The sequence below is a fragment of the Cornus florida genome, unplaced genomic scaffold (genome assembly GCF_030987335.1).
Source record: "Cornus florida cultivar Cherokee Brave unplaced genomic scaffold, ASM3098733v1 CherokeeBrave_3.0.0_Hap2_Chr03, whole genome shotgun sequence".
In the NCBI taxonomy this organism is placed as follows: domain Eukaryota; kingdom Viridiplantae; phylum Streptophyta; class Magnoliopsida; order Cornales; family Cornaceae; genus Cornus; species Cornus florida.
Window position 1 is genome coordinate 81,944,766 of NW_026775573.1, and position 26,268 is coordinate 81,971,033.

The following is a 26,268-nucleotide window of genomic DNA, read 5'->3' on the forward strand; positions in this document are numbered from 1 at the left end:
AAGTCATTCAATTATTTGATTGACATGACACAAGTAGGCGATGGACTTAACTCATAGGGTTAATCCATACCTTAATCCAAATTAGGTAGGATTTAGTATTTGACTAATCCATACCTAGTATGTCACCGTCCCATACCGGTACATACAAATTCTCCATATAGCATAGTTATTAAAACAACACTATATAATCAACAACCATCCTCCAGTATATGCATTGGTATAAATTCATACATATATCAATATTAGGTATTCACTACAGAACCTAAATATCATGCTCCAATCATTTAAACAGCTAGAATAAGACATAGCATTTGAATACTCCAAAACAACCAATAAATTGATACATATTAAACAAGTTAAATGTCAATTTAAATCCAACTAAGTATAGATAAATATAATTAATTTACCATACTTATAACACAGTAACAATATAGGGTTATATATAATTGAATTATATATAAAAACTTTGCCAAGTTCCAGTTATATAAACCTAGCAAAAACAGTGCAACGTATAGCCATTATTTGATCTGTTCATTGCTCCTACCCTTAAACCATTATGGTATAAAATGTTTTAAACATTTATTTAAGTCCCAAAAATTTAGTTACATCTCACAGTAGCTTTTAAACGGCTTCAGAAAACACTGCACAGCCAAACAACCCCTTAAAACCAAATATGTGCGCGATAAAAGAGAGCAGGCTCAAATTAAACATTGAGCCTGCTCAATTTTCCACTTGGAGCTGGCTCCATTAGCATTGAGCCGACTCCAAACAAAGATAGAGCCGGCTCCTTTGCCTTTGAGCCAGCTCTAAGGCTTTTTAGAGCCTGCTCAATCCCCTTCAGTAGCCTTTTGCCCGTTCTAGCTTCACCTTCTCCAGCTCCGGTGATTACAGAGCCTCTGAGGTGTTTCTAAAACTTTGTTCTAAGTTCAAGCTCAGTCCTAGGCACATATTAAACCACTGATATTCAACTAAAACATGCATGGAACACAAACTTTAAAGCTACAATTACAAAACCTCTGTTGTCCAATTTTAAGCAAGTTCCAACAAAAATTTATTTCAGTTTAATTTAGTGCAACTAAATCATGTTCTAAGAATTTGTTCTAGAGTTCAAACTCAGTCCCAGATTAGTTACAAGGCATCAAGTCGCATCCCTAATCTCAACCATCAAAGCTTAATCGTAACCCATAGAAGGAAACAAAAACAGAATAGTAAGATCATGCAAAACGATTAATTCATGAGATTAAACATAAATTCCTATATGCACAAAACATGTTATTATGTTTATTTACAACCGTTTTAGCATTTATTAAATCCCTGGAGTCCAACTAGTCATGCACAGAACACGAATTAACGGGAGAGAGAAGAACAGAACTTGCCTTTGAATTTCAGATTTGAAATTCTAATTCACCGTCTCTGTAAGCTATGTTCGTGTCCTATACTGCAAGTCTGCTCCTCCTATGCCTTGGTTCAACCCCAAAACACCTCTCCTTCCTCCTTCTTGGTCCAACCTTGGTCTAAACCTCCTCTCTTTTCTCTCTCTGTATCTCACTATTCTTTGTAGAACTCTGTTACGTAAATAGGTTTTATTGAATTTTCTAAAACCCTAAACCCACATGCGATTATATTTATAGACTTAAACATTAACCCTAATCCATAAATAACTTGGCCCATTGAATATTCTAGGTTTAAAACAGTGTCGGCTAAACTAGAAACATAAAACCCTAAATTCAGATAAATAAAATAAAATAATTAAATTAAAGCAAATAAATAATTAAATGCCCTAAAACAATTTAAAACAATTAAACCACACTAAAGAAATAAACAAATGCAATTTAACCAATTGATTACATAAAATACAATTTAAACAATTAATTAAATAAAAATACTATTTAAACAATTTATTAAATTCCAGGACTGTCCCTTTTAAAATTAGGGGTATTACAGTTATAAAATTAAAATATTTGATTTTCCTTCTTCTTACACTACTGCAGATCAGCCATGGTAGCCCAAGGGGGCTGCCACCCTTCTTCTCTCAAATTGACTTTCTTCCCCTTTGTAAAATGCCGTAGTGCCTCAGCGTTTATTGTAGGCCTTAACGAGGCGGTCCTTTCCCCCTTACTAGATTCCGTTTTTGACCATTTTTAAGTTCGAGTTTCAAGTTTCGAGTTTCGAGATTGAATTTTGGTGGTACCTCAAGAGTTATTGTTGCTTCCTTCGTTGTCCTTGACAAAATCTAAAAGTATCGTTGGATTCGGAGCATTTTCCTTCCGGTGGGGATTTGAGATTTTATCTCAAAGTGAGGTAGGGGATGTTTTAGGTTTATATAATTGTTGTATCGATTGTTTTATAAGCTTATACAACATGTATGCATACCTTTGTAATTAATCTAGAATTTAATTTAATTATTTTATTTGTACAAGATTTAATTCTCATGGTTGTATATAGCTTGGAATTAAATTATAGAATGCTATTACATTAAACCTTGATATGTTCATTAACATATATTAAAGTGGGAAGATTTGAATAAATATTGTAATTTTATTTAATCTTTCACTTGTATGAAAATTTAATTCACATGGGTGTAGCTAGCATGAAATCAACTTGTAATGTGATATTAAATTAGGCCTTAGTATGTTCTTTAACATATGTGAATTTGAGAATATTCAGAATTATTTTAAAATCAAGAGAAAATTAATTAATTAGGTTAATTAATTTTATTTTAAGTGTTCTACTCACTTAATTGGATTTTTAACTTGATATTATTGATGAGCTTGGCATGTTCTATCATATACATTAATTTGAGAATAATTGAATAGGTTTTGAGATTTTTATTTAATTATTTTCTTTGTATGGAATTTAATTCACGTAGTTGTACCTAGCTTGGAATGAACTTACAATGTGTTATTAAATTAGGCCTTAATATGTTCATTAACATATATGAAAATTAGAATATTTGAATGAGTGTGAAACTTTATTTAATTATTTTCTTGTATGAAGTTTAATTTACTTAGTTGTGAGTTAGGTAGAAATAACTTGTAAAGTGTTATTAAACTAGGCCTTGCCATGACCTTTGACTTGTATTAGTTTTAGAATATTTGGAGTTACTATGTAATCTTGAGAATTTAGTTATTTAATTTAATTAAATTCTGCTTAACTTGTAAATTTAGAACTTGTTGTATGATTACATTATAGTATTCCATGAGTAGAAGTTATAGTTTAACTTACTTTTATATACATTATATATTTAACATGTCGTATGCCATTGTAGCTTGAAGACATAGATGAATATTGTGTTTTTTATTTGACTTGTTTGTGCATGGTAGTTGACTAATATATTGTGTATATGTATTATACCTTGATGCACAACTTGATGATTTTAGGAAAGCTTACAAGGACATTGTAATATGTTACGGTTACGGCATGGCTCTAGTACAGGGGATGAGAGCTCCCCCTACAACATATAGTGCTTACTGGGTGGTTCCCTAAGAGCTAGTAACCCTAAAACACTAATATACAATTTGATTCCGGGTTTAGTGCGCACTAGGTAGTACCTTGCGGGCTATTAACCCAAGATCAGCTTGCTTAGTCATTGATACCGTATGCTCTTGTCTTTCCGCCATTACTTGATTTCGCATTCAATTCCAAGTTGTTTAATATGAATTGATTTATAGCTTGTGATGTGGTGTTTGACATTTCAATTAGGTGTAGTATACATGTGCTTAGTATACTTGCATGCCTTACTTTTCAATATAAGTTAATAGCACTAAATTGTCATAACTTGTTATTTCTATATTTTAGATTTCAAGTTGTTAACTTCGATAATCTATGCTTTGATGCGTTGTATTAGAAGTTCTACTGCTAGATAAAATTGCATTGAAATTGTAATTTGTGTTTTAATTGTTTAATATAGCCTAGGATGATTCCTTAGACTCATTTGAAACATAGACGTTAGGTGGCATGAACTGTTTCGGTTGTTTTACTCATTTAGGTTTCAAGTTGATAACTTTGGATACATATGTCTTGTTGCATTGCACTATATGCTCCTATATTGTTAAATTGCATGAATGATGTGGTTTATGCTAGAAATGCTCTAAGGTAGCTTAGGATGCTCCTTGAGTCTCACCTTTGACATAGAAGCTAGGTGGCATGACCGTATGAATAGATTTGTATCAACTTAATAAGTTTGTAAAATACTAGGTCTATGCATGCTCATCTCCTACGAGTAGCTTTATGTTACTCACCCACGTAGTGGGGACATTTTTCAGGTACAGGAATCAAGATTTGAGATTCACATTTTGCTTTGGATGATTTGTAGACTTGAAGTTTATAATTTATGCAAATGTTAGCATGAATGTTATTTGTAGCTTTATATGTCAAAACTTGTATATTTGATTTTAAATATGTAATGTGTACATAAGTACACCTTTTATGATGTATTTGACATGTATGAGATGAGGCCGTATGCTATGGACATTTATTTTGCATTCTAAGTACTTTTACTTCAAGCCTATTTTGTTGAAAAATAGAAAAATGCAATGCTTTAACTCCATTACATTTGCCTGGGTGGTGGGAAGTGGGCTTTAGCACTTCCATAGGTCTCTTCGTTTATGCATGAAGTGTGGACAAGGGCCAAACAGTCCTTTGAAACCATTTGATAATTTTTAGTTTCAAGTTTCTTTTTTAAAAGCCATTTTAGGCAAAATTTAAGGTTTAATAGGTGATATTTTGTATTTAGCAACCATTGAAGCCGTAGGCCATTGGAACGTGTGTAAATATGTATATTACATTTGCATAAATGCTCACTTTGTACACAAGATCACATTTGTATGAAATGGATGCTAGTTGGTCTCAAATTTTCCATTTAAAGCATTTTCTTTGCATTTTGAGGTTCGAATAGGTCGTATTTTGCATCGAACATTTTTGAGAGCCGCAGACCATTCCCGCGCACTTAAAATCACTATTTACATTTTCGTGCATGATCGTTTTAGCACAAAACACCATTTAAGGTCAAATGAGCACTTGGTGCAAAGTTATTTACCCTTTTTTTTCGTTTTTGACCTAAACTAATTTAGGGACATTTTGAGAATTTCCTGTGAAATATAAATTCTTGCCTTGCAATGATCGCATAGAAAAAGTGATTTTAGGGGGGGTTTCTTCATAACATTTTTCCAAAAAATGCAGTCTTAGTCTCAAAAACCCGTGTCAAATCTGATTTTTTATGCGCATATGCATTTTTTGAAAAAGTCTGTTATAAGGTCACTTTGGGGATTTATATCAAAAATAAAATTTTCTTTTGATATGGTCAGCTTGGAAAAATTATTTTGAGGAGGGTTTCTTCTTCGTGTTTTTTCAAAAAATGTCGTTTAGTGCCTCAAAACGGCACACAAATTTTAGCATTTTGCCAATGTCATTATTCACTGCTGTCAAAACACTGTTCATTGCTGTCAGAACACTATTCACGGCCGCAGCGAAGTCGAAACAACCACTCAAACTCTGAATCAAGTGATTCTTGAGTCTAACTTGATTAATTTTTCCCTGTCTTTCCAACGGTGTGCTCAGTAGTACCCAAATCTTGCTGGAAATTATCATTTTACCCTTGGGGCTAAACTTGTCCATTTGTAAAATGCTGCTTCCGTTTGAATTCCTTTTGTTTCCATAGCTTTATGAGAAGTCATGATTGTATCTTAGGGATGATGTAAATTTCTAGAGACGTTGTTTTCATGTAAAAGACTATTTTGCCCTTGGGGGCTTATTTGGTCTTTTTCTTATCTTTCGCTTCCGCATTTGTTCTCGTCGAGATCCGTGGCCTCATAGAAGGTCACTTTAGCGTCTTAGAGATGCATTACATCTCTAGAGACTTGTTTTATGTTTTCGCTTCAACATTCAGATCCATTATCGTGTTAAACTTCGGTTCATCATAGGACGCACTGACTTGAAAAACTAGGGCCATCATAATTATTATGTTGTGTGCATTTCAGGTAATAAATGGACAGAATAACAAATTAAGTAACATTTATATTGTATGGATGTGTTGCCATAGTTGTTAATGATATTTAATCATTATTATTATGCTGTGTGCATTTCAGGTAATAAGTGGACTGAATAATAAATTAAGTTGCACTTATATTATATGGATGTGTTGCCATATAGATCCATGTGAGCTGGCTAATAAGTTTAGACTCATTTATATCTTATGCATTCATTGCAATAGACAGATGGGTCGCTGTCGGGGTATGTGGTTCAATAGTAAGGGCATGTGTTGCTTAAGTTATGGATTTATTATTTTCATTAGCACTGTGGCATGTGTTGCCATATAGAACTAATAGATTGGCTAATAAGTACAGTTTTACAATTCCCTATGGGCATGGTTGATTTGCAAAGACATGGTTGATTTGTAAAGGGACATGGTTTATAAGGCATGGTTGATTTGGTTGATTTGCAAAGACATGGTTGATTTGTCTAGGGACATGGTTTATAGGGCATGGTTGATTTGCAAAGACATGGTTGATTTGTCTAGGGACATGATTTATAGGCATCGTTGATTTGTCTATTAGATTATTTTTAGGGTATAGATGATTTGCCTATTTATATTCAGGACATGAAGGAGTTGCCTATACATATATGTTTTTACATAGATATGGTTTTGGTTAGAGATTATTTGTTTATCGGTTCTCTGCTGGGTTGCAGAAGAGAGGACTTGCTCGTGGGTTCGACACACCTTTTGTTGATATATTTTAGGACCTCATCAGTTCCAGTATCAGGGTTGAAGCTTAGCACTGTGGAAGCATCATCCGTAATTAATGAGCGATGAATATTGTATATTCGAACCCCTAAATATATGTATGTTAAGCCCTAAAATGATACTTCTATCCATTGTTAGACTGAGTTATGCTTAATGTGTGTTTATAGGTACTTTTCAAGAGAAACGATTAAAACTAGGACTTTATGATGATATCGAAGCTTACAGAGTTGTTACCGGTAATTCAGAGCAAGCCGAGAGCTTAAATGGTGAAGTTTGGAAGAATTCAGGATCCAAAGCTCGAGCCCAAGTCTTGAGACTCGAGCCCTGCAAGCAAAAGAAGAAAAGTCAACAAGGCATTAAAGCTCGAGCCCTAACCAGGGGTGCTCAAGCCTTACCTTAGGGTGCTTGAGCCTTGACCCTCAAGCTCGAGCACAAGGCGTCGGAATTTGAAGAGTTGATTTCCATAGAAAAACCAAGCTCCCAGGGCCTCGTGCCAAACCTCAAGGATCGAGCACCATTACCCAAAGCTTGAGCCTTGAGTACCTAAAGCTTGAGCCTAGTAGCTAGTGCTCTAGCCCATAAAGCTTGGATCTAGCAATGTTAAAAGAGATGAAGCCCAAGAATATTCTAAGTGTTGAAGAAAAAGACACTTTGGAAAATAGTTGAAGAAATTTGGCTAAGTGTCAAAGTGAAGATCGAGCACCATTCATTTAAGCTCGAGCACCAATCCAAAGAATCTCGAGCCTTGTTCCCAAAGCTCGAGCCCAAACCTTAAAGCTCGAGCCCTAGTTCCTAAAGCTTGAGCCTTCCATGACATGTCAGATTTAAGTTACGGGATTGTTCTCTTTACAAGCCATATCTCATTCCATATGGGCCAGACGACCTAAAAGTCCACCAAACCTTTATTTTATTCTATAAAGGCATAGGCCTTGATAGAAGGAGTCCCTTTTCCCCATATTGTAGAGAAGGCTGATACTGTGGTGGCGGCTTTTAGGGTTTTCACAACCTTAGAAGGTGAAGATCCTGAGAAAAGAAGTGCCGTCTGTGACGATGGAGACGACTCCAACACAGATGACATCCGGCATCATCATGAGTATCTAATTCCTCTCTTAGGGCACTGATACAACCCAATCTAGTATTATGGTTTGATTATTCTTAACTCTGGGATATTTTAATGTATATTATGTTTTTGATTATATGACTATTAGCAATTGAGACAACTCAATTGGATTTAATGCTTTAGATAGATTACAAATTGTTATTACCTTGTCTTAGATATAACTGTTTGTTCTCTATTCTCAACCTATTTTTACTGGACGGTACCTGGCGGAGCCCTGTCAGACATAAGAATAGAGGTCATATAATGGTGTTCCAACGTTTTTATTAAAGAATGTTTTCATAGTCTATGCTTAGGAAAGATGGATTATTTGCAAAGTAGTTAAAGTAGGTAGGTGGATAGTCCATGCTAACCGCAGATAGGTTATAGTTAACTGAATTATATAAAACATCTTTCTTTAAAACCCGAATTGATTGAATGTTATTGAGTTCAATTCATTTAAAACATAATTTGTTAAATCCCCAGAGTTGAAACAGTTAATTATAGTACGACGATTACGGTGAAGTCAAAGCCCTAAGATCTCTCTCTCTGATCACTTTAGCTTAATTTTAGTTTAATTCCAATTTTTTTTTTTTTATCGTGACAACCAATCAAACACTTCAACCAGTTACCTGTGAACCAATAGGAATTAGTTAAAGGCTGAACATAAATTCTCATCTTCCTGTGGGTTCGACACCCTCTCTATAGTGACATCCTACAAAGATTCGTACTATTGCGAGTGGTAAAATTTACAACAATAATTTTTGGCGCCACTGCTGGGGAGATTTGTTATTTAGTTTAGTTTTTAATTAGTTTTATTTTGGTTTACCAGTCTTCAGACTTGCTGATATCTCACCTTAATTCTTTTTCCTTTCAGGTACAAGAAATTAGCAGACGCTTAAGGGATAAAAAATTTCGGTTTATTAACCCTCCTATGAGTTTTTGCTATTTTCGTTTACTTGAAATTTTTTATTTTTGTCACTTTTAGGATTAGTGGAATTAATGCATGTTAACTCGTCATTCTTGGTCAAAACCTTTAGTGTATGATCCTAAAATAGAGAGAACTCTTAGTCAATAAAGAAAACTTAAAAAAACATTTGAATACTATAGGAAGTTCCTCTAATAACATGGTTGATAATCATGATGCACCGGGTAATGGCAATGGTAATGACAATGGTAATGGAGGACAGGTTCCACCTGTTCCTCCACAACCACAATTGAGGCACCATTTCATTCCTAGTATTTTTGGATGCTGATGCAACCTATTTTGAGATCAAGCCTGCTATGATCCAAATGCTTCCTACCTTCCATGGGTATGCAACAGAGGATTCTTATATGCATTGGAATGTATTTTTGGAATTGTGTTCAACTACCAAGTTGACCACTCTTACCAATGATTCATTCAGGATGCTACTATTCTAATTCTCTCTTAAGGACAAAATAAGAACTTGTTGCATTCCCTTTCTCCAAATTTCATATCTATATGAGAGATGTTACAACAAAAGTTCTTGAAAAAGTACTACACAGTGGGTAAAACCTATCAAATGAGAAGAGAAATCATGGCATTTTCCCAAATTTCGGGAGAACAGTTCTATAATGCATGGGAAAGATATAATGATCTTCTAAGAAAGTGTCCACATCATGATATTGCTCAATGGCACTTAATACAATTTTTTTATGATAGTCTCCCTAATTCTTATAGAAACATGGTTGATGCATTTAGTAATGGAGCCTTTCTGCTTAAGATTCCAGCTGACGCTTGGGAATTGTTTGAGGCCCTAAGTGAAAATTCAATGCAACGTACGTCTTCCTCTAGGTCTAGGTCTTCACCTGGAATGCATAAAGTTGAAAAACTCTATGAGGTAAACAAATCTAGTGAGTTAGCTGCTCAAATAGAAGCCTTGAACCATAGGTTCGATCAAATTCTATCATCTGGCTTTGCTCTTGTTGCTAATCCACAAACTGCCTTGCCAAAGGAAGTTTGTTCAATCTGTGCTAATCCTTCTCATTTTGTTGACACTTGCCCTATGATGGGACAATCATCTGAGATCCTACAAGAGCAAGTGAATGATGTATTCTCTAGACTAGCTTACAATCCATATGCTTCTATATATAATTCTGGCTGGAGAGATGATCCAAATCTATCATGGCGTAATCAAAATCAAGGAACCATTGTTCCTCAATCACATGGACTATATCAAAATTCATTCAATCCTATGCCACAAAATAATTCTTTCAATCAATCTGGCATCTATCGTACACCTCAGTTTAGGAATCAACCCACTCAAACTCCTAATCTTCCACCTCCTCCTAGAAATTCTGCTTTTGAGGATCAAGTACTCAATGGTCTTGTTAATCTTAAAGCCAATACCCAACTTTTTAATTCTCATTCATAAGCCATAGCAAAGCTAGAGGCACAAGTTAGGTAAATCGCGAGTACTCTATCTCGAAGAGAGGATAGAAAGCTGCCTAGTCAACCAGTAACCAACCTGAAAAGGCAAACTTACATGATTGATGAAACCAATTCCTCAGGTATTCATCATGAGCAAGTTTAGGCTATTACTACATTGAGGAGTGGTAGAGTGGTTGATAATCAAGTTGAAAAAGGACAGGAAGAAAAAGAGAGGCTTAGGGTTCCCATTGTTCGCGATCATTTCTTGGGTATGCCGGGTTTTATCGACGTTTCATTAAAGATTTCAGCAAATTTTTTTATCCGCTGTGTAATCTACTTTTAAAGGACGCTCCTTTTGTCTTTGATGAATCATACCTAGAAGCTTTCCATAAGCTTCACTTTCTTCTTTCTTTAGCTCTATCATGAATCCTCTAAACTGGGCTCTTCCATTCGAGATCATGTGTGACGCATCTAATTAGGCTATAGGTTCTGTTTTAGGACAACGAGTAAATAAGCTTCCTTATGTTATCTACTATGCAAGCAAAACTCTTTCAGATGCACAATTAAATTATACCATTACTGAAAAAGAGTTGGTTGCAGTTGTCTTTGCTTTGGATAAATTCAGATCTTATCTGTTGGGTTCTAAAGTAGTGGTCTATTATGATCATTCTGCTTTGAGACATCTTCTCTCCAAAAAAGAAACCAAACCCCATTTGATTCAATGGATCCTCTTGCTTTAAGAGTTTGATTATGAGATCCGGGATAGGAAAGGGTCAGAGAATGTGGTAGCTGACCATCTTTCTAGAATTCATATTGAGGATACCTCAACTTCACTTCTAGTTTGTGATTCCTTTCCGGATGAACAACTGTTTGGGGTTTCTCATACGGATTTGCCTTAGTTTGCTAATATTGTGAACTACCTTGCAATAGGCAGAATTCTTTTGTCTTGGTCAAAGTAGGAAAAAGATTAATTCTTCTCTCAAATTAAGATGTACAATTGGGAAGATCCTCAGCTCTTCAAATATTGTGCTGATCAAATCATTCATAGATGTGTTCCTGAGAGTGAGTTTCATAGTATTCTGACCTTCTGTTACAGTTTTGCTTGTGGAGGTCATTTTACTGTAAAAAAAACTGTGGCTAATATTCTTCAATGCGGTTTCTTTTGGCCATCACTCTTTCTGGATGCGTACTTGTTCTGTAGGTTGTGCCTTAGATGCCAGCAATTATGATCAATTTCTAGAAAGAATATGATGCCCTTAACACCAATCTTAGTCATTGAGGTTTTTGACGTATGGGGTACTGATTTCATGGGTCCTTTTGTTCAGTCAAATCATAATGAATATATTTTTGTGGCTATAGATTATGTGTCTAAATGGGTTGAAGCAGTGGCTACTAAAACTACTGATCACACAGTCGTGGTTGAGTTCATTCAAACGAACATTTTTAGTCGGTTTGGTATGCCACGAGCTATTATTAGTGATGGAGGTGCTCACTTCTATAATGGGTATTTTCGTACTTTGGTGCAAAGATACTCTATCACTCATAAAGTTGCTACTCCCTATCATCCCCAAACAAGTGGCCAAGTTAAATTATCTAATCGCGAAATTAAGAGAATTCTTGAAAAAATGGTTAAGCCATGATGAGCGCTGAAAAGTACGCATTTAAACCCCTTAAGCTTAGGTATTCTAGGACCTTTATCTATCTTATTTTTCCGCCTTAGACTAATTTCATATTATTTCCATTTTCAGGCACTTGTCCCCAAAATAAGTCAATGTAGCCCAATTAGAGCATAAAAGAAGTAATCTTGAGTTGAATGGAAGAAAGAAGCATAGTGGAAGCAAAGTGGTTGAAAAGCAGCATCTTCTATCGATCTCAACAATTCTTCGATCGATCTGGAGGTGATCGATCTAGTCATTTCAAGATGGATCTAAGCCTTTATCCTTATCTAAAAGATTCCACCATCTTCGATCAATCCAACTTTACTCAGATCGATCGAAATCCTTTGATCTTATCCCCACCTACCACTCTACCTACCACTTTTGTCCTTTTCCCAAAATATCCCAAAATATCTCGGAGATTTGTCTTTATTCAAAAAAGTGCCACCATGGGAGGATCGATCTTGCCAAAATTCGATAGATCTCACTTAAGTCCGATCAATCTCACCACAGTTCGATCGATCGAACCCTCTTAAGTGCAAAATAAAATAGAGTTCAGTTCATTAAAAGATGATTCATGGTGCAATCATTGAAAGGGCCCTAAAGCACGAGTCCAGACCATTGGGTGTGACACTTGAGCAACCTATATAAGGATTTGGAGCCATTTTAAGATAAACATTCATTCACATACACATATACATACTTAGGGATTCAGAAAAGAGAGGAGAGGCTAGAGACTAGAGACACACCAATTTGGGAGTTCTTCCATTCATCCAGGATTTCCATCAAGAAGAATATCATTCCTACCATAGAGATAGCCCTTGAGGGCTAGAGGACTACATCAATGAGTGGCTAAACACCTTCTTGGGGCTAGAGTTGGCCCTAAGCATGCCTTCTAGACCTTGATGTTTTGTATTTTAAGGGGATTTGTATTGTGATTCTTGTTTTGACACTTGATTTATATATGAATCTTGTTTATACAATGATTTATGTGGTTTAATACTTCCTATTAATCATTTCATTCTATCCATATGTCTATGTATGCTAGAATAGATATTCATGTGTTTATCTCTAGTTTTTGTGTTATTGATGCATGTCTATGTGTGTTGATGCTATGGATCTAGAGATTGTCAAGGCATAGTACTTAATAGAATACTCTTATGGTATATTTGATGATTCATGCTCATTTCTTGATGGATTGTGCCTTTCCCTTAGTTTAATTAGTTTAATTTTCATGTTCCTATCTTAGTTGTAGTGTAGTTACCTTAGTTTCTTAGATGGGAGGATAATCCATGCTTGTTGTTTGATATTTCACGCTTATGAATGCAAGTAGTATATTTTTCTAACCATGTGATATGTTTAGATTGTGAGTTTAAAGAAAGGAATAATGGCTTAGTTTGATATATTGTGCTATTCACTATGTTGCTTAGACAATATACACTTAATTGGTCATCCATGCTTGTTGAAACAATCAATCACACATACTATTGTTGCAACACATGTTTTCCCTCGTTAATTATACATTAAGTGTCTAGAAAGGTGATGTTTAGTGGTGACCTCTAAGTCCCAAGACCTCTCTCTCTTGTTCCCTCTATCATTTATTTGTTATTTTTTGTTTTACATTGAACTTGCTTAATTTTAGCTAGTAGTTTAATTAACCAAACAAACAATCTTTTGATCATTTGACCTACTAACCCTATTTATTGTTTCCATTGCAAATACGTCCACAATCCCTTGGGACGATCCCTACTCACCGTAGCTATATTTAGTAGTTAGAGTTAGTAGTGCAGTTTTACAAATTTAAAACTTGGCCACACTATTTTGCACAAATTTAGAGTGTTGAAACGACACGCACCAAGTTTTTGGCGCCTTTGCTGGGGATTGAATTGGCAACGCCGTGTTTTGGAAACAATTAGGAATTAGTACTCTTTTGATCGTATCTTTATTTACTTTATTTTTAGTTACTTATTGTGTTTGTTCTTATTTTGCTAGGTGAATTGAGCAAAGAAGTCAAGCAAAGGAGAATTGAAAGTAAGAAGCTAAGCTAAGCACAAAAAGGCTAAAATCTAAAATTTGCAAAGCATAGCAAGGCTTGAAAATTAAAAAAAAAATTGAAGTGCTTAAGGACCCTTTGTGAGATCTTTCAAACTCAATCTCTAGTTAAATCGTCGGCCCACGTGGTGGCAAGTTCTTACATTCTTAGATAAATTGTGAGCCCGCGTGGAGGCAATTTACTTTTCTTTGCATATTGTTCAAGCATGGGAGTATGAGATCATTGTATGTGGAGATTTGTTGATTGATTTATTTGCTTGTTATTTGTTTTGTTAGTGCATGCATGGTCGTAGGTTATTAAATCCTACTCTTGTCCCTCCTAATTTGCATCTTGAATCGGTTGTTCATAATCCTAGGGGAAGAGGTAGTTCTCATCACTCCATTTCATCAATGGAGAAGCAACACGACGACCATGTGGAGGACCTTGGTCACATAGACCAAAAGGTATCCTCCACCCTAATGTGCATCATGACAACATCCAAGTACCATTAGGCATGCCTAGACCATTCATTCCACCATAACAACAAAGCCAAATTCCATTGGAAATGCCTCAGCCAATTTTTGCTCCACAACCTTCCATGGTTCAAGTTAATCACGGTGTTCGTTTAGTAACACCAGTTGGGAATCCTCCCATTGCCTTGCGTGATCATTATGTCCCAAATGAATACAATGCACTGACATGCATTCAATTGGCCCCATTTAGAGCACATCATTATAAGATTAAACCGCAAACCATTTAAATGCTTCCTAACTATCATGGACTTCCAAGTGAAGAACAGTACAAGCATTTGGATGAGTTTCTTGAAGTGTGTTCCACCGTGAAATACACGGACATGCCAGAAGAAGTGTTAAGACTTAAACTTTTTCCATTTACCCTTAAGGACAAAGCAAAATATTGGTTCAACAATCTTAGGCCTTTTTCGATAACTTCTTGGGCAGAAATGCAACAAGAGTTCTTGAAGAAGTACTATCCGGTATCAAAGACCAATGTTATGAGAACTTCTATTCCTGAATTTTCTCAAGGGGATGGGGAAATGTTTCATGAGGTATGGGAAAGGTTTAATGACTTGCTTAGGAAGTGCCCACATCATGACATACCTAAGTGGCAACTAGTTCAATATTTCTTTGAAAGTTTACCGGATAATCACAAGGGTTTGGTTGATGCATCTATAGGTGGTTCGTATCTTAACAAGCATGAAAATGACGTTTGGCAATTGTATGAAAGCATGAGTGAGAATTCAATGCATAGATCTTTATCTTTTAAAAATGGTAGAAATCTAGGTGGAAGGAAGAATGTCGGCTTATACCAAGTTGACAATTCCAATAACATAACTGCCGAAATGAAATCCTTATCTCAAAGGTTTGATCAATTTTTAATCAACCAAACTTCGGCGAATCAAATGTCTTCCTCCCCTAACCATTCTCATCGTAACTCTAATGAATTATGCATGACATGTTATAGTATTTTACATTCTACTTCCAATTGTCCCCATAGACATGTGCAAAGTGAGCATCATGAACAAGTAAATGCTACATTTGTTAACCAAGGGAATAATCCCGATCGAACTCATTACAATTTGAGTTGGAGGAACCATCCAAATTTCTCTTGGAAAAACCAAGGGGAAGGTTCAAACCCTCCCTAAGGTGGTTTTGAAGGAAAATATGTTCCGCCGCCAATGCAAGGCCAAGGTTCCCAAGGTTTTAGATCATCATTTCAAATGGCAATCAATTCTCAAATTCTCATTTTCCTATTCAATCATCTTATTCTCAATGAAATTCTAGGAGTCCCGCTTTTGAGGAGAAAGTGTTGACCGCTCTAGCCACTCTAGAGGCGAACACTCAATTGCTTCATTCTCATTCTCATTCTCAATCCATTGCTAAGCTAGAAACCCAAGTCAGGCAAATAGCTAGTACTTTGAATACTAGAGAGAAAGGGAAGATGCCTTTCAATGCACCACCAAAGCAATAATGTGTTGTGGAGACTCATTCCTCATCGAAAGGTCACACGACTAAACATGTCAATGCGGTGACAACCATGAGAAGTGGGAAGGTTATTGATAATCAAGTAGGTATTTCCAATGAAGAGTATCCAAATGCTTATAAGGTTCTTCACTAGGAAGTCCATAATAGTTTGGAAGCATTTGAATAGTTTGTGGTTTAATTTCATAGTGATGTGCTCTAAATGGGAGCAATTGAATACAAGTGGGTGCATTGTATTCATTAGGCACATAATGGTCTCTTAATGCAATGGGAGGATTCACAATTGGTGGTGTTGCACGAACACCTTGATTAGCTTGAACTATACGGGGTTGTGGAGCAAATATTGGCCGAGGCATTCCCAATGTGTAATGACCCGGTCATTTAACTCCCTTTCTTTTTTCTTGAAATTTTACGAATAAATTTTTTCCGTTTAATTTTCTTTTCTGAGTTCTATTTCTCGTCACTGAGTGTCGTCTCGAGTGCTCAAAAATGGTCTCTGAGACTCTTTCGTTCGGATTGACAACTTCCTTTAAGGACCGAGTCATTTCCGCATTTTCATTTTTTCGACACTATTCACTTTTCGTCCTTTTTCCTATTTCGTCCTTTTCCCTACTCTGTCTTTTCCCCATTTGTCACTTTGTTGGTAAAACCTCACCATTCATTCTTGGAGTTAGTTTTTAACTTCAAGTGCCTTCATCCTTAGTGGTTTCTACGAAATACGTATCTTTACTTTTGTAAGAAAGTACTCTGGTTGCACCCGGTGTCTATAGGGGCATGGATGCACAGTTCTTCAGAATCTTTTTCTTTTCTTGGGGTGTTTTTTGTAAATATTTTTTGAAGATATTTTATTTCAGTGGTTTTTAAGAAAATATTATTTTCATTCTGGGGCATTAGTGCAGTTTTCACTTTTTGGAGGGGCCATTGTACAATTAACGAAAGTTATTGCAAAAATACCTCGTCTGGAGCCTGGATCCTCGTACGAGATTCATTTTCACATTTCGTCTAGTCGTGTACTCTTAGAATTCCATTCTGGTCATTTTTCTCCAGTTTTAGAATTTCTGACCCCGGTTGCTGCCGAACTTGTTCGGGCATATCTCTCTGCTCAGGACTCAGTTTTTGATATCATTTTTTTTGTTGTTCATATTTTCTTATTTTGAATCTTTTTCGTTCATAGAGTTTTGTCGTTTGAGCACGTCTGCTCCAATTTCACTTTTTCGAACCCAGCGGAACCCTTTCGGGGCACTTTTTGAGATTTTCTATAAATAGGAGGTCTTAAGAGAAAATATCAGATTTTTCTCTCTCTCTCCTCTCTCTTGGCTGGCAGCCATGGCAGCCAAGGGGCTGCCACCCTTCTTCTTCATTTTTTGGCTACTTCCCTCGAGTGACACATCGTAGTGCCTTAACGTTTAATGCTTGTCTTGACGACGCACATCTTTCATCCATATAAGAACACATTTTCGACCATTTCTTGAGTTCGGGTTTGAAGTCAAGTTGTGATTTTCATGGGGCTTCCTTCGGATTCTTGTTCATCGTGTTGTCCCCGACAAAACCCTTCGGTAGCGTCGGATTCGAAACACTTTTATTTCGGTGGGCTTTTGAGATTTTTATCTCAAATGGAGGTAGGGGGTGTTATAATTTATTTTCTTGTTATATTGTATGCTTGTGATGCATATACAACTTGTTTACTTGCTTTGATATCAAATCTAGAGATTTTATTTAATTATATTCTTTTATGAGATTTGATTTTCCCAGTTGCTCATAACTTGGTTTAAATATGTGGCATGATAGAATATTACCCCTGGACATGATCATTGACATATATTAAATTGAGAGCTTTTGGACAAGTAATAAAGTTTTTATTTAATATTTATCTTAAGTGAAAGATTAATTCATGTGGCCTTAACTAGTTTGAAATTAATGTGTGTTAGTATATTATATTAGGCCCTAGCATACTCTTCAACATAGATGAATTTGAGAGTGATCAAAGGTGTTTTAAAATCTAGAGAATATTTAATTAATTGATTAATTAATTTATTCCATGCGTACTATTCACTCCATTTGAATTCTGACTTGATATTCTTGATATGCATGTCATATAGTTTCACATATATTAAATCTAGAATATATGATTAAGTTTTGAAACTTTTCATTTATTATTTTTCTAGTATTAAAGTTTAATACTCATGGTTGTGTCTTGCTTAGAATTCACTTGTATCATGTTTTTAAATCAAGTCTTGACATGTTATATAACATATATTAAATTGAGATCCTTTGGATGAATTTCAAAACCTAGAAATTTTAATTAAAAGGATTAATTAAAATCCATTCAATGGCTCATTTGTCTTGATTAAGTTTCTAACTTAGCATTCATGTTTTCCTTGACAAGTTCCCTCACATGTATAAATTTGAGAATAATCGGATACGTTTTGAAACTTATATTTAATTATTTCCTTTGTATGGAACTTGATTCACATGGTCGTGTCTTGTACGAAATAAACATGTAACTTGATATTGAACTGGTCCTTGACATGATCCTTGACTTGTCTTGTAATCTTGACAATTTAATCCCTTAAGTAGATTAAATTTCCTTATATGCTTCTATCGCGTTAATCATGCTTTGATATTGAACTCATGTTAACTTATGAATCTGACTTATATTTCATGTACTTCCATCTTTTTATCAAGCACTATGACTCCTTGTATCTAGGTTTCATTAATGTACTTAATGAACATGCACATTTGTCTTGGAATGATTTAATTACTCATGTGCTGCTTAGTAAGTACTTGAATCATGTAACTTATACTTGTGGTATTTTTCCTTCAATGGATTCTATATGCTATATGTATCTTGATTCTAATCTATATAGATGCAAACTATGATTTCTTGACATTTCACATGCCATTATAGTTGATGAACTTAGGGCATGACTTGTATGTTTCAAAATCTTGGTTGTGTATGAAACGTGGTTAATGCATTTCTTGTATTTTGATACTATCTTGATTTGCACAACTTGTTGATTTTGGGACTTGGGATATCAATCAAGAATTGACATGACTAGGACTTGGTTCTAGTACGGGGGAATGTCCTCCTACACTATAGTGCGCACTAGGGGAAAGGTACCCATGGGTTAGTAGCCCTAAAGTGATCTCAAGAGTATGGTTTTAATCCGAGTGATATCCGAGTTTTCCACATTAGTTGATTTCACTCTTTAAATTTCAAGTTGCTATTCCTTGAAGATTTAAACTTGTTGCGTATGTGAAATGCTCCAATCTTATTTACTTGCATAGATATTATGCCTTGTTCTTGATTTCATGTATAACTCCTTTCGCGTTCCATGGAATGTTCCATCCTTGTTTAATTGCATAGATATTATGCCTTGTTCTTGATTTCGTGTGTTACACCTATTGTGTTAATCGGAATGCTCCAATCATGTTAATTGCATTGATAATGTAACTCTTGTTAACTTATATCCATGTATACTTCTTGTCATGTTATGTGAAATGCTCCAATCTTGTTTCATTGTATAGATATTATGCATTATCCTTGATTTCATGTATTTTTCTTGTCTTGTTAATTGGAGTGTTCTAATCATGTTAATTATATTGATGATGTAATTCTTGTTAACTCATTTTCAAGTATCCTTCTTGTCGTGTTAATTGGATCATTCTAATCTTGTTAAATTACATTAATAATGTGATTCATGTTCAATTGTAAACTTGTCGTGTTCTTTGGATTATCCCAACTCTGACTTATTTCATATATGTATATATATCATTATTCTTGTTGATATTGCTCTAATGTAGCTTAGGATGCTTCCTGCGTCTCATTTTGACATAGACGTTAGGTGGCATCATCCTTTTGAACTGTTCCATGTAGTCTAAAAATCTCTAAAGAAATCGAGTCGATGCATGCACATTCTCTACGAGTAAACTTGTTTACTCACCCTGAAGTTACTGGGGGATTTGTTCAGGTACGAAGACTTGGTTCGTGATGCTTGTCGTTCATTGGGATGTTCGAGTTTCCATTTCATGCAAATGTTAGCATGAAATGCCATTGTTGTAGCCTTTTGTATCAAACTTGTATTCTTTGATTCCATTTGTGTAAAATGTATATAAGTACACTCTTTTCATTGTATTCAACATGTATAACATGAGGCCAAGCGCCAAGCATGTTCATATTTGCACTTGTACTCATTTGGCGCTACCTTTTGTTTAAAAATGTAACTTTTCCAACTTTGGAGGTTTGGCATGTCAAATCTTGTAAACGGAATGTAATGAGGCCGTAGGCCATTGTAGCATGTTTAAAATGTCATCTTACACTTGCGTGTATGTTTACATCATCACATATTAGCTTATAATGTAAATTGATCATGTCATGGGGGATTCAAATGAGGCTTAAGAATTTTTCTTAGCCTTGGTGCATAGCAGGCCTGACTTTCAGTTTTTCGACCTGTTTCGGTCGATTGATGGCTTGTTTCGGTCGACCGGTTCCTTGTTCAATTTGGTTTGAACAGTATTTTATCAATTTTAGTAGTCATTTTCATGGTTTGGACCCAGTTCGGTCGACCGGTTCTCCACCTCGGTCGACCGAAGCTCCTTTTAACTTTCCTTCTTTTCCTAAATCACTTCGAGCCACAAACCAGTTGACTGGTTTGTCATTTCGGTTGACCGAACTGAAGGTTCTTTTCCTTCTTTTCCTAGCTCACTTCAGTCGACCGAAGCTCCATTTCGGTCGACCGAAATGAAGCTGTCTTGTGGGTCTCGCTTGGTTTGTTGCCTAGACAGGTTAACCTTGGTTCATTCGTTCCCACTTGACGTCGTTGATCTTGTACAAGCCATTTAATGGCGTGCATGGTCTAGTTTGAACTAGACTTTGTTCCCTTGGTTGTCATTGGTACCACAAGGTACCATTTAACCTTTTTATGCTGGTTTCTGCTTCCGGTTATTTCCTTAGGTTTCGTGACTTCATGGAAGGTCACATTTGCGTCGGAGAGATGATCTATATCTCTTAAGAGTTTGGTTTATCTTTTGCTTCCGCACATACTCTCTTTGAGTTCTGTGACCTCATGGAAGGTCAGCTTAGGGTCTTAGAGGTGTTTTGTGCCTTGGAAGACCATCGTGTTGTTTTGAATAAAAACTCGGGACACGACACAATGGACTTGGCCTTGTTGTTGTGGGTGAATGAATGGTCTAGGCATGCCTAATGGTACTTGAACATTTTCATGATGACATTAGGGTAGAGGTTGCCTTGTTGGTCTATGTAACCAAGGTCCTTTACATGGTCGTCATTCAAATCCTCCATTGGTGAAATAGAGTGATGAGAACTACCTCTCCCCCTAGGATTACGAACAACCGAGTCAAGATGCAAATTAAGAGGGACAAGAGTAAGATTCAATGACCTACGGCCATGCATACACTAGCAAAGCAAATAACAAGCAAGTAACAATCACTTCGCCCCTGCAACAATTCAATTAACAAACCTCCACATTCAATGATCCCATGTTCCCATGCTTAAACAACATGTAAAGAAAAGTAAATTGCCTCTACGCAGGCTCACGTTTTATCTAAGAAATGAAAAACAAGCCTCCACGCGGGCCGACGATTTAACTAGAGCTTGAGTTAGAAAGATCTCACAAAGGGTCCTTAAGCAACTTCAATACATTTTCAACTTCCAAACTTTGCTATGCTTTGCACTTTTTAGATTTTATTTTAGTCCTTTTTGTGCTTAGCTTAGCTCCTTGCTTGGAATTCTCCTTTGCTCAACTGCCTTACTCAATTTCACCTAGCCAAATAAGAAGAAACACAATAAGTAACCAAAAATAAAAATAAAGTAAAGACATGATCAAAAGAGTACTAATCCCTAATTGTTTCCAAAACACAGCATTGCCAATTCAATTCCCAGCAATGGCGCCAAAATTTGACGATGTCTTGGCCATTCCTATACGCCAAACTAATGTAGTGAATGTAGGTTCAAGAAAAGCCTTTTGGGTCAACTTTAAATTTATAAAAACCACTACTACCACTATTACTAACGTAGTAAGAGTGAGTAGGGATCGTCTCAAGGGATTAGAGGGCTACTCGTAATGGAATCAATGTTTAGGGTTAGTAGGTCGAGTGATCAAAGGTAGGTTGATTGGTTGATTAAACAACAATTAAGATTAAGCAAACTCAATGTAAAACAAGTAATTAAAGGATAGAGAAAACAAGAGAGAGAGGTTTTGAGACTTAGAGATCACCACTAAGCATCACCTTTCTATACACTCAATTCATAATTAATGAGGGGGAAAACATATATTGCAACGATAATGAGTGTGTGTGGTTGTTTTAACAAGCATGGATGACCAATTAAGTATATATTGTCTAAACAATACAATGAATAGTACAATACATCAAACTAAGTCATTAATCCTTCTTTAAGCTCACAATCCAAACACATCACATAATTAGAGAAATATACTACTTGCATTCATAAGTATAGAACATCAAACAACAAGCATGGATTGTCCTCCCATTTAACAACTAAGGTAACTACACTACATCTAAGCTAATGACATGGAAATTAAACTAATTAAACTAATGGAAAGGCACAATCCATCAAGAAATGAGTATGAACCATCAAATAAACCACAAGAGCATTCTATTAAGCACTATGTCTTGATAATCTCTAGATCTATGTCATCAACACACATAGACATGCATCAACAACACAAGTGATAGAGATAAACACTTGAATATCTATTCTAGCATACACAGACATATGGATAGAATGAAATGATCAATTGGAAGAATTAAACCACACAAATCATTGAATAAACAAGATCTATGTGAATAAATATGTCAAAACATGTATTACAACACAAATTCCCTCAAAAATACATAAATCAAGGTAAAGAAAACATGCTTAGGTCTAACTCTAGCCCCAAGAGGATGTCTAGCCACTCATGAATGGTGTTCTCCAACCCTCAAGGGCTATCTCCATGGTAGAAGTGCTCTTCTTCTTGAGGCAGATGGAAAACCTCTCAAGAATGTGTCTCTATCCTCCTCTTCTCTTTTCTTCCCCTCTAAGAATTGTATATCTCTACTCTAAAAAGTATATCAAAGACTATCCATCAGTATGTGTAAAAGTGGCTCATATTCCTTATATAGGTAGCTCAAATGTCACACCTAATGGTCTAGGCTCATACACAAGGGCACCTCCAATGATTGCACAATGAGACAACTTTCAATGAGCTAGAAATAAATTTTTTTTGGACTTGAGGAAGTTCGATCAATCGAACTGTGTTGAGATCGAATGAACATGGCTGAGATCTATCAAACTTTGGCTGGATCGATCCTCCCATGGCGACGCCTTTTTGGATAAGGACAGATCTGAGATATTTTGGGGAAAGAGACAAAAGTGGTAGGTAGGGTGGTACAATAAGATAAGATGGAATCTTTTCGATCGATCTGAGAATTGTTGGATCGATCGAACTTTGTGGGATCTTTGGATAGGGACAGCAGGGCGTAGATCCATCTTGGAGAGTCTAGATCGATGAACTTTCGATCGATCGAACATGCTGATTTCCACACTTTGCCTCAATCTGCTTCCACTTTGCTCATTTCTTCCATCCAGCTTGAGTTAGCTTCTTTTAAGCTCTTATTTGGCTGAATTAGCTTAATTTGGGGATAAACACCTAAAAAGGGTAATAACACGAAATTAGTCTAAAACAAGAAAGTAAGATAGATAAAGGTCCTAAAATACCTAAGCTTAAGGGGTTTAAATGCGCACTTTTCAGCGCTCATCAAATCTCAACATCAAACAAACAAGTATGGTCCTCAACACATTAAGAAAATGATCATACAAATCAAAACAACTCTAAAATTCTTTTTGAGCGGACCGACATTAAATATGTTGCCATCTAAGTCAACCAAGGAAATGATTACATCCTTACCCTCAAACTAGCACACAAATCTAGTACCGATTATCAAGATAAAGAGTGGACCTTTTATTAAAGCTTTATTCAACTAGGTGCGCTTATTCTTTTCACTTGATTTTTATTTATTTATTTATTTTTTACTGTCCTAAGGATTAAAAATGGAAGAATAGTGCAATGTGTTGATTTATTAAGCTTTCTAGCGATCTATGAGGTCGAGCGTTAGGTTAATGACTCCCAAACCGAACGGCTTTAGGGCATTAGGTGTTGAAACACCCCTAAGGACTTATAAGCTCAAATCAACTAGGTTATAAATCAAAACAATCTCCATCTAATCATTTCCCACTTCTCACCTTTTGGGAGAAGTCCTCACTTTTTATTGCTTTTGCAAATTTTTTTTTTTTTTTTTTGGCATTCAATTATTAACCTAGAGTTTGGGCCCTCCACCTTTCAGCGCGAGAAATTCAGTGCTTGATGCGGTTAGAATCTCGGCTACTCAATGAAAAGGGTTTGTTATCCACTTTTGTCAAGATGAAAACTTTCAATGCACTACTGGCCCAATTGAGATATAACCAAATTAATAATCAACAAAGCATGTATCCCACAAATGAATGCTAGTTTGCACCTGTGCTAGTGTAGAATCCTAGAGTGAATCTCAAAACAATCACAAAATCAGGATGATGTCGACCATAAATGCAAGCAAGTTATCAATCTTTCAAAAAAATTTACTCCTAAATGACATTCACAAGGCATACAAGGAGTATTGGACTCTCAAGTCAAGCAATTTTTAAATTTTAAGCAATATAGTCCTCAAAAGATCAAAATCATAGCTATTCAATGACCAATCATAGAAAATCCCTCAAATACACAAGTCATACTCAAAATTTTGAATTGAAAACAAACACTGCAAAGAACACCCATTACCCCCAAACTTAAATGGCACAGTGTCCTCAATGTGTAAAGAAAACAAAATAAAGAGGAAAGAATATACCAGTACAGCTATGTCAAATAATGGCTGGGATATAAATATCCAAAGTGGGTGATATAACCCCCCCCCCCCCCCCCCAAACTTAGGATTGACTGTGGTCCTGAAAAGATGGCACTGGGATAAAAGCTCATCAGATAACAAAGTGGATAATAACATTTCACAGTGGACATGCAAATGTAAGTGGGATAGGAAATGAAGTAAAGAGAGAGAAGAATAAAGGTGGTCCTGAAAAATTTGGGCAACACTCTCTCACTGAAGTCATTGGGCTGTACCTGATAATGGAGTCAATCACAGATAAATATATCTATATAATAACCTGACATCCAAAAATATCATGCATAAAATAGAGAGAATAAAAACAATGTACGGTACAACACAGTAACAAGGCCAACAGACTGGCCGCAAAAATATAATAATAGTATCAAAAGAATAGTCAAATAGCACAGATATATAAAATGATGAGAGAGAGATAGAGATCAAGCAGATGAAGTCGGTCTCACGGGGCGTGATCCCCGGATGTCTCTGGAAATGCCCTGAAGCGCAATCAGGATGTCTGTGCGAAAAGTAGTCATGTCAGTGCTAAGGGAGGCCGCATCTGCCTGAAGAGAGACTACCGCATCCTCCAAGGTCTGGATACACTTTCCTAGGCTGGGTGTCTGAGCTGGAGTGTCAGGGATGACTGGGTCAGAAAACTGAGGCTTATCCTGACTCTACTCTTGAGAATGTAATGGTGACTGCATCGGGTAATGTTGTGGTGACTCCTCTGGAGGCTACTGCTTCAGGTCTATGTCCATATGCGTATCCATAGCCGCCGGTGGGTCTGCTGGATCATCTATTGTTACTGCTACTGCTGCTTTCTCTACCTCTGCTAACTCTGCCTCCTCAGTGACCACGACGGCCTCGTTCTCTAGACTCCTAATAAGAGTGTTGTAGCTCTTGTTCCAGTCCTTCTTGCCATAGTAGCAAGCCCCTGACTCAGAATGCTCCTGTGAATAAAAAGGATAGTTCTGGCCTCCTAGGATCTAAGTAATCAGATGTGCAAAGGGGAGGAATATGGCTCGCCAGGGCCTAGCCTTGTTAATGTAGCTCGTGTACAGTCTCATCATGACACTCTAGTAGAGTACAGGAATAGAAAACCAATGGCCTATATAGAAGGCATAGAGGGCACCAAAAAATTTGAGCGTCGTTGAATCTTATGGCCCGCTATAAATACATTTCGATATAACACCGAATCAAAGAACCATAAATCATCCGTCAAGTAAGTCCTGGTGGTAAATGTCTCACCAGCATTGGCAAGGCCAGTCAGAGCTGCGGCCATGTTTGCGTCAGATGGCCTCCTGAGAATAGGATAATCAAGGTCGGGAGGGCAGACGTGTAGGCATCGAGAACATATGGCCAATGTCTCAACTGTAATGCAGATGAGTTGGCCATCAATGGTGGTCCGCAACTC

At 36.2% G+C, this 26,268-nt stretch overlaps 1 non-coding gene across 1 annotated transcript; it reads right to left on the reverse strand.

Annotated features, from left to right (window-relative positions):
• Positions 1 to 14,924: 14,924 nt before the first annotated feature.
• Positions 14,925 to 15,033, reverse strand: LOC132301961 (small nucleolar RNA R71). Its single transcript, XR_009480693.1, has one exon. It is a non-coding gene; the product is annotated as a small nucleolar RNA R71 (small nucleolar RNA).
• Between the last annotated feature and the right edge of the window lie 11,235 nt (positions 15,034 to 26,268).